The sequence below is a fragment of the Schistocerca piceifrons genome, chromosome 2 (genome assembly GCF_021461385.2).
Source record: "Schistocerca piceifrons isolate TAMUIC-IGC-003096 chromosome 2, iqSchPice1.1, whole genome shotgun sequence".
Classification (NCBI taxonomy): Eukaryota; Metazoa; Arthropoda; class Insecta; order Orthoptera; family Acrididae; genus Schistocerca; species Schistocerca piceifrons.
Genome location: NC_060139.1, coordinates 296383858 through 296400209, shown reverse-complemented (window position 1 = coordinate 296400209; position 16352 = coordinate 296383858). Strand labels below are relative to the sequence as shown.

The window sequence follows — 16352 nt, the reverse complement described above, 5'->3', positions numbered from 1 at the left end:
GGCAGCGCCGATTTCAGCTGGCGAGTGTGATGACCAGAAGATCATCACCCTGCGTGGAAGTTGACAGAGGATCCGAACCCGACTCGTCGGGAAGCGCTACAGCATTCACTCGGCAATGGCCATAATATCTTGAATACACTGGTTCTCAACCGATAAAGAGAAAATGAAAGAAAATGTCCGATTGCCGATGCGTAACAACTTTGGCCCTTGTCAGTACTTGGGCGGGTGAGCGCATGGGAACACAGGGCACTATTTGCACTTTTACTTCCTATTTTTGTTTCTCCTTTGTTTTCGGAGCTACAGCCCGATTCGGTCAGGGAGACGCCACCGTGAAATGAAGGGGGCGTGCTGTGTGTCCATCGCCTCGCCTCTCCTTAGCTCTCTCAGTCGTTTCTCGTGCTTGTCGCTTTGATAAAGGCCGATTTGAGAGCGTCAGCTCTCGCGTCAGCTGAGCAAAGTCGAGACAAGTCGAGACACACTAAGGGCTGGTATGCAGCGAGTAAGAGGGCGAAAAAACAATAATTTAAGAGCGCGTGGCAAAAGTACTCATACGCGAAATTAAAAGCCTGCTGCGGTGGCCGGGAATCGAACCCGGATCAACTGCTTGGAAGGCACCTATGCTGACCATTACACCACCACCGCACAAGCGAGCGCCGCGCGTCCGCGCTGTGTCGGCTTCCCGCCAGTCGGCAGCGGCGGAAGGTGATCGTACCTGGCAGGCGCATTTCGAGGCAGGCTAGGGGAGCACATCCAGACGCATTCGGACAGCGTATCCGCGCACATCGCGCGGAGCAGCGGAGCGGTTGCGGCTTTGTTTACATCGCGGGGCGGCGCTCAGCGAGTGTTTCGAGGTCCACGTGTTCAAGTATCTTCAACGTGAGTACCATGTCGACAGTTACTAGGGCAAACACTGCGCAGTTTGTGTTCGATAGAAATGCTTTGCGGCCCACCGCTTTTGAAATCCACGAATTTATATTCGAAGATTTGAAAATCCCGGAAGATCTAGTGGACACTTTTCAGTTGGATTTCTCGCAATATTCGCTATTTTTGAAGTTCTTTTCCGGCGACATCTGTGAAAAATTTGTTGAAAAATTTGGCGGAGTGCGTAAATTTAGGCATGTCGATGGCACAGTCAGTGATGTGCAGATTGTGCCCTCGGGTTATGGTGTTAGAACGGTTCGAGTATTTAATGTGCCCCCTGAATGCGGCAATGATTTGATTGCACGTGCTCTCACTCAGTACGGCGTTGTCTTGTCGGTAGCTAACGAAAAGTGGTCTAGTGCGTACCGGTACCAGGTTAATAGTGGAGTACGTAGTGTCCGCATTGACTTGAAGAAACACATTCCATCCTACGTAATGATTGCGGGCTGTAGGGCTCAAGTGACTTAAATCGGCCAGCCACCCACATGCTCAATTTGTCATTCCACTGAGCATTTACGTGTTGATTGTCCCCGTAGACGACCCGTGCAGCTCCCACGTAGTGATGCTGCGGCTACTGGTGGCCACTTTGTGCCACTACTGAGTGAAATAGTAGCGGGCACTGTATCACAACCCCGCCCTGCCGACCCTATTCGTGCTGAGGATGTACCAAGTGAGGTGAATGTTACTGTAGACGCGCCACAGGATCGAATGGAGGACGCTCCCATTTTGTCCTCGGCTGTGGTAGAATCGGATTCAGTTGCTAAGGAGGTCCCAGATGTTTCGGATCATACACCAGTTGCTATTTCGGAAGAGATGGACACCTCCTTACCACCGCCTCCGCCGCCTGAAGAGGTTCCCCTGGCACCGAGGAAAGGGCGTACAAAGAAAAATAAACATAAGGGTACTAGGAGTCAGCAGTCAGATGATTTACCGTGCACCCCTGTCACAGAGAGTGGCAGTGAGAGTGAAGTTCAGACATCGTGCCCCCCTGCCTCTGACAGCTCTGCGCGCCAGGAGCGTATAAGGGAACAAACTGCACATCTCAAGGTGTTCTTAAATACGGCCCGCGAACAGGGTGCGCATGCTGCGAAGCGCAAAAGCGAGCAAAGTAGCGAGCAGCTGCCGCAGCGCACACGCAGGCATTCGGCGACGTCGGCCGCCGGTACAGCAACAACACAGGCGGACGAGGCCACGTACACAGACACCGCTGGTGGTCGCGCCCAACCGACCGACCGACCAACGGAGACGCCCTGGTGGAAGCAGGAGGAGGACGACCCTGGATCCCATTAGCGGCTTTCGGCGGACCTGCTGTAATTCGTGCCCCGTTTACCTGCGACGTTATGTTACGCTGTTCCTGCACGCTGACAGTAATTTTCTGCGCAGTATTGTCCACGAATTACGTAATGGGTTGCAGTGCTTCTTGACAGTTTTATTGGTGTGCTTAAGACGCTTTATCTGCGTCTTCCGTTTCTCATTTTTTTTGCTAATACTTGAGTGTCTGTGTTTTAAATGGCCGCCGCTCGTCAACATCTAAAGATCTTCTCAGTTTTATCACTCAATGTAAATCGCATCATAGCTGCGCATAAAATAGCAAGAGTTATAGACTTTTTAACTTTGGGAGGCTATGACGTGGCATTGCTCCAAGAAGTTACTGTTAAGCGCTTCAATAACGTCCCTGGTTATGATGTCATCTATAACATTAACGTTGAAGGTACTTGTGGCACCGCTGTTCTTTATAAAACTGTACTACAACCAACTAACGTTCAATTTTTACCGAATGGCCGCTTACGTACGTGTACGATCCAGGATGTCACATTTATTAATATATACGCGCCGAGTGGCACTGATCATAAACGTGCACGTTCTGTTTTTTTTAATCAAGATGTAGTTCCGTTTTTTGCGTCGACCCGCAATGTAGTAGTTGGCGGCGATTTTAACTGTGTTACTGCCGCAGCCGATCAATTTCCCACGGCTACCATGTGCCCGGAACTTTCCCAATTAATTGTGACAAATGACTTGATCGATGTTTGGCGTCATTTTCATCCTGTCACGACGCAATACACACATTTTTATGTGAACGGTGCCAGCAGAATTGATCGCATTTATGTGTCGCGGCCGCTTCAAACCTATCTTCAGAGGGTTGCGGTACATCCCGTCGCTTTTAGCGATCACTGCGGTGTTGTGTGTGACGTGCAATTACTGGCGAATAGGCAGGCGCCACCTTCCCGTGTTTGGAAACTCAATACCCGTCATCTCTCTGACGCCGGTTTACGTTGCGAGATTCAGAACGTGTGGCAGCTTTGTTCTGAAAAACGGGGAAGCTATGCCTCGGTCTTACAATGGTGGGTCGACCTAGCCAAACCGCAGTTGCGCAGTGTTGCGATGCGGTACGCAAGGGAAGCGTCATTTTGGGAGAGGCGCACCATTGCCTTTTATCAGCAGTGCCTCCAAGATGCGCTTGATGCGCCCGTGGCGCCAGATCAAAACTTACGCGCACGTTTGAATAGAATTAAAAGCAAGATACTCCAGCATCACCTCCACAAGGCACAAGGTGTTCTGATCAGGAGCCGACCACAGTGTGAGACCATTGACGAAGTGCCAACGCTTTACCACTTGGCACGCGAGAAACGGTTGGCGCGGAGAAAAGACATTACCACCCTCATCACGGACACTGGTGCTCGTCTCACGGCGAAGCATGAGATCGTTCCCCACGTCACCGACCACTTTAAGAGATTGTTCGGACGGACAGCTGCCGATGATGTCGCACGTTCATTTCTGTTAGATGAATTGGATACTGTCATCTTCGAATCTGACCGTCAGTCACTGGATGACATGTTGTCACGGGACGATGTGAAAGACGTGTTGCGTTCGTGTCGTCGAGGGAAGTCTCCAGGTCCAGATGGCCTTCCCATCGAATTTTACCTGGCTTATTGGGATATTTTCGGTGAGACATTGACGATCATGATAAATGAAATTGTTCGTGGTGCTGCTGTCCCTTCGAAGTTCGTTGCAGGGCGTATTATATTAATTCCGAAGACACCGACAGCATGCCGTGTTGAGGCATTACGCCCTATCACAGTTTTAAATGCAGATTATAAACTGGGGCACGATGCCTCGCAACGAAACTCAACGTGGTCATGGACAAGATAATCAGTCCCTTTCAGTCGTGTGGTGTGCAACGCCGTAGCATTTTTCACGCTGCGGCTTCATACCGAGACGTGGTCGCGTACGCAGCCATTAATGACCTGTCCGCTGGCATTCTCTCCATCGACTTTGCCAATGCATTCGACCGTATCGGGCACGATTATCTTCTGTCCGTCATGACAAAACTGGGGTTCGGCGGCCACTTTCTCGATGCTATACGGAATCTTTTAACGTCGGCGACGTCCGTAATTGTCATCAATGGTTGGCAGTCGCCGCCCATTCCTATTACAAGATCCGTCAGACAGGGCTGTCCTTTATCAATGCTCCTATTTGTCATTGCGCTCGACCCGTTTTTGCGCGCAGTCGGTCGAATCATTGAAGGTGTCCAGCTCTGTCACGTCTCTCTCAAATGTGCTGCCTATGCTGACGACGTGGGACTTTTCATGGGGCGGGCACATGACTTGGACAGAGTTCGCGATGTTCTGATATTGTACGAACGTTCCTCTGGCGCCGTTCTGAATACGCGGAAAACTGTATTGGTACCACTGGGTCGTCGGGGACTGTCTGCCGAACGGGACTGGTTCCGTGTTGTGCGCACCCACATAATTTTAGGACTCGACATTGTAGCGTGCCCACAAAAAATGCAAGTTTTAAACTGGAGGCGAATTCTTGGCACTGTGAAGGCCCTATGTCGCAGCCACTCAGGTCGCCGACTCAACTTACATCAACGTGTGGCTGTCATTAACACATTCATCTTATCGAATGCGTGGTACATCGCCCAACTGCTTAGTGTTCCGAAGCCGATCGGGAGGGCGATTTCGCAGGCAGTCTACTGGCTCCTGTGGCGGCATGAAATTTTTAAAGTCAAGGCTTCGAGCTGTGTCATCGACAGGCAGCTGGGCGGCCTCGGTTTCACCGACGTTCCACGCAAATGCGGCGCGCTGCTCGTCCACCGGACAGCCACCCTGCAGTCCGACAACATCTACATCTACATCTACATTTATACTCCGCAAGCCACCCAACGGTGTGTGGCGGAGGGCACTTTATGTGCCGACATTCATCTCACAACCCGGCAGGAACTACCGCGGCACTCCTGGAGCTCTACCGCCCACGCTCTGAAGCGGCGCCCGTCTCTCTCGCGGCCATCCCGTATAAGATGTCCTACATACGGGAGTACTTTTTAACGAGGAGCTACGCTCTTTCAACGGCTACCGACAGACACAGGACCGCCCGCGGACTCTACGTTGCCCTGACTGGACAACCTCCGCGTCATAAACTGGTGTTCCGGAACCCCACAGTGGAATGGGTGAACGTGTGGGCAAACATCAACAACCCGGTGTTGCCGTCGGACGTGAGTGCGCTCTGGTTTAAGATCGTCAACAACACCCTAGCGACGAACCAGCGGCTTGCCGACATTCATCTCCTTCCCTCTGCCAACTGTGGTAGATGTGGTGCTGTGGACACACGGGAACATCGTTTTGAGTGTGCATCGGTGTCGACGGTATGGCGGCTGTGTCAACGAATGGTCGCCCACATTAATAGAACGCCTCCTCACCTTGTGACTGTTCGTCGTGTGATAGTGCCTAACTTCAAAGCTTTCCCGCGGACGAAAAATAACGCCACTGTCTGGATCTTAGGGCATACGATTTATGCCCTTATCGATATGGCTGTCACTGATACTGTGATTTACCTGGATTATTTGTGGGCCCAGTATATGACACTGAAGGATTGCGTTCAATTTCGCGAATTGTTTGCGAATTTTTTGAAGGCGGCCTTGGATTACGGCTATGAAATGGAACTGCGGCAAACACCTTGAACTGAGATTTACTGAGCTGACGCGTTCCATTTTTAATTTCTTTTTCCTTCTTTTATTTGTTTTATTTGTGTTATGGTTGGTGACTTGTGCCACACCCACACCACGGGTCGTTCTGGTTTTATCTCCAAGGGAGGAGTGTCCTTTTAATTTTGAGGAATTTTATTTTGCTCACAAGACTTCATGGGTATTTTAGAAGATACAGCCTGTTTGTGTGGAACATTCATAGTTGCAGGAGTGTTTTTTTCCAATCTCTTAAATTCTGTTCCCGGACTGTCGCGATTTCATTTTATTACTTTCCTGTGATTTCTGTTTCTTTCGTGTGATGCACACATCGACATAAACTCTCATGTTGTGCTGTTGTGCTGCGTTGACTCCTGTTTTGTAACAACTCTCTGCTACATCGGAGTGACTGACGTTAGTCAGGAGGGACAATATATTTTCCCTTTAAGCGGAATATGAGTTTAGTTGAACTATGAGCAGAAGAGTTGAACCAGCGAAGGAAAGAAGACCGTCCACGAATTCCGCGATAAAATTTCTCTTAGTTCTCCATTTTTCTGTGGAAGAAGACACCACACCATCTGAGCAGAAGACGATTTTGTTTTAAGTTATACCACTGTTCCACGAAGTTCGACACTCCAGCAAATATAGCGATGAAGCTCGCCGAAGAAGGCATATTTTGGTGAGAGTAAGGAGGGCTATAAGGGGAGTTGGGAGGCCCTAAAATAAAAAAAAAAAAGTTTCGATTCCCGGCCGATGCATCATTTTGCTTTTCCCGCGATAATGCTGCCGTGTGGCTTGCGCGCTTGAGATGCACGATCCGCAAGAATATATAGCTGGATTCCCTTGAGAAGAACCGAGAACGCAGCACTCGCCGGTGCCCACTAGGACGCTCGCATGATGTTCTGCAGACTAGCGTCGGCTTGGCCTCACAAGTTGCTGTGTCCAGGTGCCTCCGAGGCACTGAACTTTAACGGCAAGGAGCGCTGCCTATCGTTGCAACAGCTGCAGCAACACCGCAATCAACTGGGCCGGCAGTGCACGTGTAGCAACAGAACACGTTATCCAGGAAGTACAGTGTCTCTACGTCTAATATTGGGTACGGTATTTACCCAGTTTCCAGGACAAGCGGTGCACCCGTGCCTCGGTAGCGCAGTAGGCAGCGCGTAAGTCTCATAATCTTAAGGTCGTGAGTTCGATCCTCACCCGGGGCATTTAATTTTCTGTGACTGATGGTGGTGCTGTTGCTAGGGCGCCAACGTATTTCTTGTTTGTTATCCACAACGTTTCAACGCTTCAGCGGGAAAATGTTTACTTCCTGTTATTGCTACTTACAGCTTCCCTTTTCCTCATGTCCCAGCAGAGCATGAAGCCAAAAGCATTGCTCTGCGGCGTTTGAGGTGCGCGCCTTGCCAGTCAGTATGTGCAAAGATGCTCGCAAAGAGAGAAGGGCGCCTACGCGGCACTCGACACGAAATGCGACAAGCGACCGTACGAACGGTCGAATGAAACGGACTCATCCGGTGTGGTCTAGTGGCAGCCGGGCTTGAGAAGCCGTGCGGCGCGGACGTGCTGTTTACGTCCTCGCCGCGTCCAGCAGCTTAGCGGAGGAGGCGAGTGTTGTGCTAGCGGCGCAGCGTCCATCGTACACAGGCAACGTTCACATGGCTCATTCTTTACGAAAGTCGACCGTAAAGTTCACGTTCGAGAACCGCTTTGCCCGACCAAAAGCGCTTGAAGTTGAACGTTTTTTGAGAGAGGTAGTGAAATTAGATCCAAACGAACTATTTGGTATTCATCTTTCGATAGTGGCAAGTGTTGTCTATGTGAAACTTATCAGTGACGATTGCCATGACCGACTGATTCGGACGTCGGGAGGCTCCTATAAGTTCCTTCACTCCGATGGCAAACTAGGGACAGTCCTTGTGGAACCAGCGGGCATTGGAATCAGAACGGTACGTGTCTTTGAATTACCATTTGAGGTGACTGCCCACCAAGTAACTTGGGCCCTGCAACACTATGGGACGGTCCTCGCCCATACAGAGGAGAAGTGGTTGAGCTTTGAGACGTACCCTGTTCTTAATGGTGTCCGTCAAGTGAGAATCGACCTTCAGAAACATATCCCCTCCTACGTATACATTTGTGGCTGCAGAGCGATCGTCATGTATGATGGACAACCTCGTACATGCTCTGGTTGTGGAAAAGAAGGTCACATACGATCGGAGTGTCTACAACGACGAATTGCACAATTGCCTGTGGGCGAGAACCTCGATCCGCAGCGGTCCCAAGCTATGCCACTTACGTATGTCGCGGCTGCGCGAGGAGCTGCGGTGCCATTCCCCGCTGTTACCGATCCTCCCGCTGCATCACAGGAGCCGGCCATGCTGCAGGATGCCCCGGTGGTAGACCAATCTGTGCGGCCGGCTTCAGACGCCCCCAGTCCGGATGTCTCCGCGCATGTGGAACCTCCGCGGACGGTAGTGATGGACGTGGTCTCTGACGTGACGCCCGAGACGGGAGCGGACTCCGAAACACCTAGTGTGGGACAGTCTCAACCTTCAGACGCGGAGGAAGCCCATACTTCTCGGCACCAACAAAAGAAGCGCAAGAAACAACGTATCGCGCCCCCAGATGCCGGCGAAGCAGCTCGCCCATATCGTGAAAAAGCCACACGGATTGCACAAACGCAGCGCGGCACTCCGGCGACGAGTTCTGTAACAGACCAGGCCCCTACGCAGCGAGAGGCCAGCCCCCCTGGTCACTGTGGCGTTGACGCCTGCAGTGCGACCCCCATGGATGTGAGTACGACGCGACCCCTTGAACCATGTGATGAGCCGGATCGAAACCTTCCGAACTTGCACCGCCCCGCCCCTGTGCATAATGAAGTCAATTGGGCTGATGATGTTGAGTTTGACGCTCAGGATTCCGGAACGACGGACCAACCACTGGCCGTGGACGACACCCATGCTACCATGGGTAACGCATTACGACCAGGATCAAGTGAGCCGGTCGACGGCTCGGAGAAAGGACAGCGAACCTAAAAGCAGAAGGTGTCGCGGAGTTGTGTCCAATGAACCCTCAACAGGCGTATCGCATAGCGACAATCAACATTAATAAAATCAGCAGTGCTCGTAAACTGCAGCTTCTCAGTGACATGTTACGAGCGGCGGAAGTCGATATCGCCCTGTTACAAGAGGTCAGGGAGTCGGATCTCCAGTCCTTGCGCACATATACCGCTCATGTCCATCCTGGTACCGCACACGAATTGGGCACTGCCATCTTAACCAAAGAGGGTCTCGAAGTTACGGACGTCGCTTTTCTACCTTCGGCGAGAGGTACAGCGCTTACGCTCGCTGGCGTCCGCATTATTAATGTCTACGCTCCATCTGGCTCAAGCAATAGAGGCGCCCGCTCGGAATTCTATAAGACTGACATAATGCCCCTGTTCGCGGGCAGGTACGATCACGTCGTTTTCGGGGGTGACTTCAACTGCGTGCTGTCACCCCGTGACCAGACGCCGAACTACAACACATGCCCGGAGCTCTCTGCCATTAAACGTGACATGGCCTTGCTGGACACATGGACCTGCCTTCATGGAGAAGCCCCGGGGTTCACGTACTTCACGGCTACGTCAGCGAGCCGCCTGGACCGCATATATACGTCGCGCGGGCTTCGTCTCAGTCTTCAGCAGTCGGAACTCTGGCCGACGATCTTTTCAGGTCATTTGGCATATATCTGCACCATCACTCCGGAGCGCCAGGCAACCTATCGCGGCAGAGGATTGTGGAAATTGAATGTCGCTGTTCTGCAGGATCGTGATTGCCGTGTACAAGTCACCGACACCTGGACGAAATGCTTACGTCGCACACACGCCTATCAGTCGGTGCTCCTCTGGTGGCTACATAGCGCCAAACCGGCCTTGAGGACACTAATGAACTACTCCCGCGAGAGGATGCAATGGTACTATGACACGGTGGAATTTTACTTTAGTGTTCTCCGTGACATGTACAACCGTCCCGCACAACGACCGGTTAGTCTTGTAGAAATCAACTGCGTCAAAGCCAAACTGTTGCATCTCATGCGCCACAAGATGGATGGCACCGTCATTCGAGCACGACTGGGATATGAGGTCGCGCACGAACGACCCTCATTGCACCACGTGGTAGGGGAAAAGAGGCAGTATACACGGAAACTCATCACGGCACTTCGGACGGTGGACGACCGGCGGTTAACCACACAGGCCGAGATCAAAAAAGGGTTCGTGGAGTACTATGCCAGTCTGTACTCGCAGAAGACAACAGATCGAGAGGCACTTAATGACATACTCACGGCCCTGCCGCGCCGACTCGATCGCGCGACTGTTGGTGCACTGCAGGAAGATGTGACGGAAGAGGAAGTGGCGACGGCCTTGGCAAAGGGTCGCAAGAATAAATCCCCTGGGCCCGATGGACTGCCTATAGAAGTCTACAGAGAATTTCAAAGTATCCTAAGGCCGATGTTGAGACAGTTGTGCCAGGAGCTACTCAATCCTGATGTGGCAGTCCCTCGCGAATTTACGCAGGGACTCATCATTCCAGTCCCGAAGACATCTTCCGGATACTCTGTGCATCAATTCCGGCCGATAACACTGCTTAACAGTGATTACAAACTCTTTGCACGACTCCTGGCCCTTCGCTTCCGACCGGCCCTTACACAGTTAACGGGAAAACACCAGACTGGAGTCGGTGACAATCGCGCTATTCATATGGCGTTATGTGACTACCGTGATCTGATAGCCATCGCAGATGCGTGTAGAATGCAAGGTGCCCTGCTTGCTGTCGACTTAGAGAAAGCGTTTGATGCAGTCGGCCATGACTTTCTCCGCGAAACACTGACGGCGATGAGTGTTCCACAACGGCTCATTGCGTCTGTCTTGCGGCTTCTTCATGGATCAGAGTCAATAGTCTTAGTAAACGGACTTTTAGCAGGACCCGTACAGATACACTGCTCTGTCAGACAGGGGTGTCCCCTCTCCATGAGCTTGTTTGCCCTTGCGATTGAGCCGCTGTTGGTTCAACTCCACACAACGCTACGGAGCGTCACTGTGCGAGATGATAAATTTGTGTACCGGGCTTACGCGGATGATGTCGTCATCTTAGTACGTTCGAACGCAGAGATTGACATGGCAATAGCTCTGATTGAGAGATACGGCAAAGTGGCTGGTGCACAGCTCAACAGGCGGAAATCGGGAATTATGCACATTGGACGCGGGTTACCCGCGCAACCAGAAACCCGCATTAAGGTGCTTACAGAGATGAAATGTTTGGGAGTAACGTACACTAAGAATATGCGCCGCACGATCGCTCTCAACTACAAACGCCTCTTGCACAATATCCGCGCCAGTATCCGACTGCACACCTTACGGTCCCTCGATGCGCTGCAAAAGGTCGAATTCGTTAACGCCTACCTGGTGTCGAAGATTATATATATAGCGCGAATATTTCCCATGCCGCGGGCGACAGCGGACAGACTCCAGGCAGTCTTCGGCCATTACGTGAACCACGGACGTCTCTTTAAAGTAAGTAACGCGACGCTCACTCTCCCGCTGACAGCTGGGGGCCTCGGACTCATCAATGCCTTGGCGTTGTTCGTGCGACTGACGCTATGGCATTGGAAACGCGACCACAACCGTCTGATCTCCTTCCTCCTGACGGAAATCATGCCACCCAACCTGGACCCGCCGATCGATATTCACCACATCCCAACGGCCTTGTGTCACTGCCGTACTTTTCTGCTGGACTACAGTTACCTGCGGAAGATGCTGCGCATTGACGACCTGCCCGCAGTCCGCAGTGTGTACGGCACCCTCATGTTGCGACAGCGACGGAATGTGGTTGAAAGCAAATATCCTCGGTACGACTGGACTGCGGTCTGGTGCAATATCCACCCCCCTAACTTACCGACGGCGGCGCGGGCCACATGGTACTATTACGTGAATCATAAATACCCAACGCAGTCACGTCTGAACCAGATTCATCTCGCGGCATCGCCTCTGTGCCCGACGTGCCAACTGCAAGATACGAACCTCCACCGGCTAGTTTGCGGGGCTGCAAAGGACGTGTGGCAACTGCTTTGTCGCCTATTGGCCTTCATCCAACGCACGGCGCCGCACGCCATTTCAATGATGTCCCTATTCTGCCCTGATGATAACCCGTACCCGCGAACGAAGAGATACGCAGTACATTGGTTAATGGGGGTAACTGTGTACTACCTATTCAGCACGTCGGAGCATGACGTAGGAGAGTACAGATCATTCTTGGAGAACGAACACTCGATACTGAAGCGAACACAGACATACCGCAAACATTATGCCAATTTTCTTATGAAGGTGTTTGAAGACTTTCTGGTGAACCGTTGATGATAGGCATGAGCAGTTAGTCTATATATCGCGGTATGGAGATGGTGGTATCTACACATGTAACAATTGTGTAACGATACACAAAGAATCCATGCATAAAAAAAGGGCCTCTTCGAATTCACCGGTTATAAATTTGCATCGAGAAGACGGCCTAGCGTCTGGAAGGTCGGAAAGTCTATCTCCCCATTGTCCCCAGCGAACATGCGTTTCCGGAAGGGAACCATATGATTTTGGACCAGGAGGGGCATCTTCATTTCATGTTATAACGTATTAAAAAAAAAAGTGGTTAAGGAGTTGGAAAAAAAAAGTGGCTGGGATACCTGGCTCACACCCAGGAGGCCCGGGTTCGATTCCCGGAATTAAAAAAAAAATAAAAAAGTGGCTAGGATACCTGGCTTTCACGCAGGAGGCCCGGGTTCGATTCCCGGTACCGGAACGGAATTTTTTCCACACGAATCGTGACAAGTTTGAGCTGTCCGAGCGGCCGTTTCCCGTCCTGCTCGCAATATAGCTACTGTTTCGTGACCGTCAGCAGAATATAGACTAGGGAAGCAGACACACGACGACCATAGAAATGGTGTATGGCTTCATGCCACCTGTTTCCAGCGTAGGGCTGAGCAACTGCATCTGCCGAGGCCAGTTAGCTCAGTTGGTTAGAGCGTCGTGCTAATAACGCGAAGGTCGTGGGTTCGATCCCCCCACGGGCCACTACTCTTCTACTACTACGAAAAGGCAGCGCCGATTTCAGCTGGCGAGTGTGATGACCAAAAGATCATCACCCTGCGTGGAAGTTGACAGAGGATCCGAACGCGACTCGTCGGGAAGCGCTACAGCATTCACTCGGCAATGGCCATAATATCTTGACTACACTGGTTCTCAACCGATAAAGAGAAAATGAAAGAAAATGTCCGATTGCCGATGCGTAACAAGTCGAGACACACTAAGGGCTGGTATGCAGCGAGTAGGAGGCCGGAAAAACAATAATTTAAGAGCGCGTGGCAGAAGTACTCATACGCGAAATTAAAAGCCTGCTGCGGTGGACGGGAATCGAACCCGGATCAACTGCTCGGAAGGCAACTATGCTGACCATTACACCACCACCGCACAAGCGAGCGCCCCGCCTCCGCGCTGTGTCGGCTTCCCGCCCGTCGGCAACGGCCGAAGGTGATCGTACCTGGCAGGCGCATTTCGAGGCAGGGTAGGGGAGCACATCCAGACGCATTCGGACAGCGTATCTGCGCACATCGCGCGGAGCAGCGGAGCGGTTGCGGCTTTGTTTACATCGCGGGGCGGCGCTCAGCGAGTGTTTCGAGGTCCACGTGTTCAAGTTTCTTCAACGTGAGTACCATGTCGACAGTTACTAGGGCAAACACTGCGCAGTTTGTGTTCGATAGAAATGCTTTGCGGCCCACCGCTTTTGAAATCCACGAATTTATATTCGAAGATTTGAAAATCCCGGAAGATCTAGTGGACACTTTTCAGTTGGATTTCGCGCAATATTCGCTATTTTTGAAGTTCTTTTCCGGCGACATCTGTGAAAAATTTGTTGAAAAATTTGGCGGAGTGCGTAAATTTAGGCATGTCGATGGCACAGTCAGTGATGTGCAGATTGTGCCCTCGGGTTATGGTGTTAGAACGGTTCGAGTATTTAATGTGCCCCCTGAATGTGGCAATGATTTAATTGCACGTGCTCTCACTCAGTACGGCGTTGTCTTGTCGGTAGTTAACGAAAAGTGGTCTAGTGCGTACCGGTACCAGGTTAATAGTGGAGTACGTAGTGTCCGCATTGACTTGAAGAAACACATTCCATCCTACGTAATGATTGCGGGCTGTAGGGCTCAAGTGACGTATATCGGCCAGCCACCCACATGCTCAATTTGTCATTCCACTGAGCATTTACGTGTTGATTGTCCCCGTAGACGACCCGTGCAGCTCCCACGTAGTGACGCTGCGGCTACTGGTGGCCACTTTGTGCCACTAATGAGTGAAGTAGTAGCGGGCACTGTATCACAACCCCGCCCTGCCGACCCCATTCGTGCTGAGGACGTCCCGAGTGAGGTGCATGTTACTGTAGACGCGCCACAGGATCGAATGGAGGACGCTCCCATTTTGTCCTCGGCTGTGGTAGAATCGGATTCAGTTGCTAAGGAGGTCCCAGATGTTTCGGATAATACACCAGCTGCTATTTCGGAAGAGATGGACACCTCCTTACCACCGCCTCCCACGCCTGAAGAGGTTCCCCTGGCACCGAGGAAAGGGCGTACAAAGAAAAATAAAAATAAGGGTACTAGGAGTCAGCAGTCAGATGATTTACCGTGCACCCCTGTATCAGAGAGTGGCAGTGAGAGTGAAGTTCAGACATCGTGCCCCCCTGCCTCCGACAGCTCTGCGCGCCAGGAGCGTATAAGGGAACAAACAGCACATCTCAAGGTGTTCTTAAATACGGCGCGCGAACAGGGTGCGCATGCTGCGAAGCGCAAAAGCGAGCAAAGTAGCGAGCAGCTGCCGCAGCGCACACGCAGGCATTCGGCGACGTCGGCCGCCGGTACAGCAACAACACAGGTGGACGAGGCCACGTACACAGACACCGCTGGTGGTCGCGCCCAACCGACCGACCGACCAACGGAGACGCCCTGGTGGAAGCAGGAGGAGGACGACCCTGGATCCCATTAGCGGCTTTCGGCGGACCTGCTGCAATTCGTGCCCCGTTTACCTGCGACGTTATGTTACGCTGTTCCTGCACGCTGACGGTAATTTTCTGTACAGTATTGTCCACGAGTCACGTAATGGGTTGCAGTGCTTCTTGACAGTTTTATTGGTGTGCTTAAGACGCTTTATCTGCGTCTTCCGTTTCTCATTTTTCTTGCTAATACTTGAGTGTCTGTGTTTTAAATGGCCGCCGCTCGTCAACACCAAAAGATCTTCTCAGTTTTATCACTCAATGTAAATCGCATCATAGCTGCGCATAAAATAGCAAGTTTTATAGACTTTTTAACTTTGGGAGGCTATGACGTTGCATTGCTCCAAGAAGTTACTGTTAAGCGCTTCAATAACTTCCCTGGTTACGATGTCATCTATAACATTAACGTTGAAGGTACTTGTGGCACCGCTGTTCTTTATAAAACTGTATTGCAACCAACTAACGTTCAATTTTTACCGAATGGCCGCTTACTTACGTGTACGATCCAGGATGTCACATTTATTAATATATACGCGCCGAGTGGCACTGATCATAAACGTGCACGTTCTGTTTTTTTTAATCAAGATGTGGTTCCGTTCTTTGCGTCGACCCGCAATGTAGTAATTGGCGGCGATTTTAACTGTGTTACTGCCGCAGCCGATCAATTTCCCACGGCTACCATGTGCCCGGAACTTTCCCAACTAATTGTGACAAATGACTTGATCGATGTTTGGCGTCATTTTCATCCTGTCACGACGCAATACACACATTTTTATGTGAACGGTGCCAGCAGAATTGATCGCATTTATGTGTCGCGGCCGCTTCAAACCTACCTTCATAGGGTTGCGGTACATCCCGTCGCTTTTAGCGATCACTGCGGTGTTGTGTGTGACGTGCAATTACTGGCAAATAGGCAGGCGCCACCTTCCCGTGTTTGGAAACTCAATACCCGTCACCTCTCTGACGCCGGTTTACGTTGCGAGATTCAGAACGTGTGGCTGTTTTGTTCTGAAAAACGGGGAAGTTATGCCTCGGTCTTACAATGGTGGGTCGACTTAGCCAAACCGCAGTTGCGCAGTGTTGCGATGCGGTATGCAAGGGAGGCGTCGTTTTGGGAGAGGCGCACCATTGCCTTTTATTAGCAGTGCCTCCAAGATGCGCTTGATGCGCCCGTGGCGCCAGATCAAAACTTACGCGCACGTTTGAATAGAATTAAAAGCAAGATACTCCAGCATCACCTCCACAAGGCACGAGGTGTTCTGGTCAGGAGCCGACCGCAGTGTGAGACCACTGACGAAGTGCCAACGCTTTACCACTTGGCACGCGAGAAACGGTTGGCGCGGAGGAAAGACATTACCACCCTCATCACGGACACTGGTGCTCGTCTCACGGCGAAG

General features: G+C 51.5%; 4 non-coding genes across 4 annotated transcripts; 2 read left to right on the top strand and 2 right to left on the bottom strand.

Annotated features, from left to right (window-relative positions):
• Positions 1–570: 570 nt before the first annotated feature.
• Trnag-ucc lies at positions 571–642 on the bottom strand. The gene has a single exon. It is a non-coding gene; the product is annotated as a tRNA-Gly (tRNA).
• A 6377-nt stretch (positions 643–7019) lies between these two features.
• On the top strand, positions 7020–7092 carry Trnam-cau. Its single transcript has one exon. It is a non-coding gene; the product is annotated as a tRNA-Met (tRNA).
• Positions 7093–12909: 5817 nt separating this feature from the next.
• Trnai-aau lies at positions 12910–12983 on the top strand. The gene has a single exon. It is a non-coding gene; the product is annotated as a tRNA-Ile (tRNA).
• A 324-nt stretch (positions 12984–13307) lies between these two features.
• Trnag-ucc lies at positions 13308–13379 on the bottom strand. The gene has a single exon. It is a non-coding gene; the product is annotated as a tRNA-Gly (tRNA).
• Between the last annotated feature and the right edge of the window lie 2973 nt (positions 13380–16352).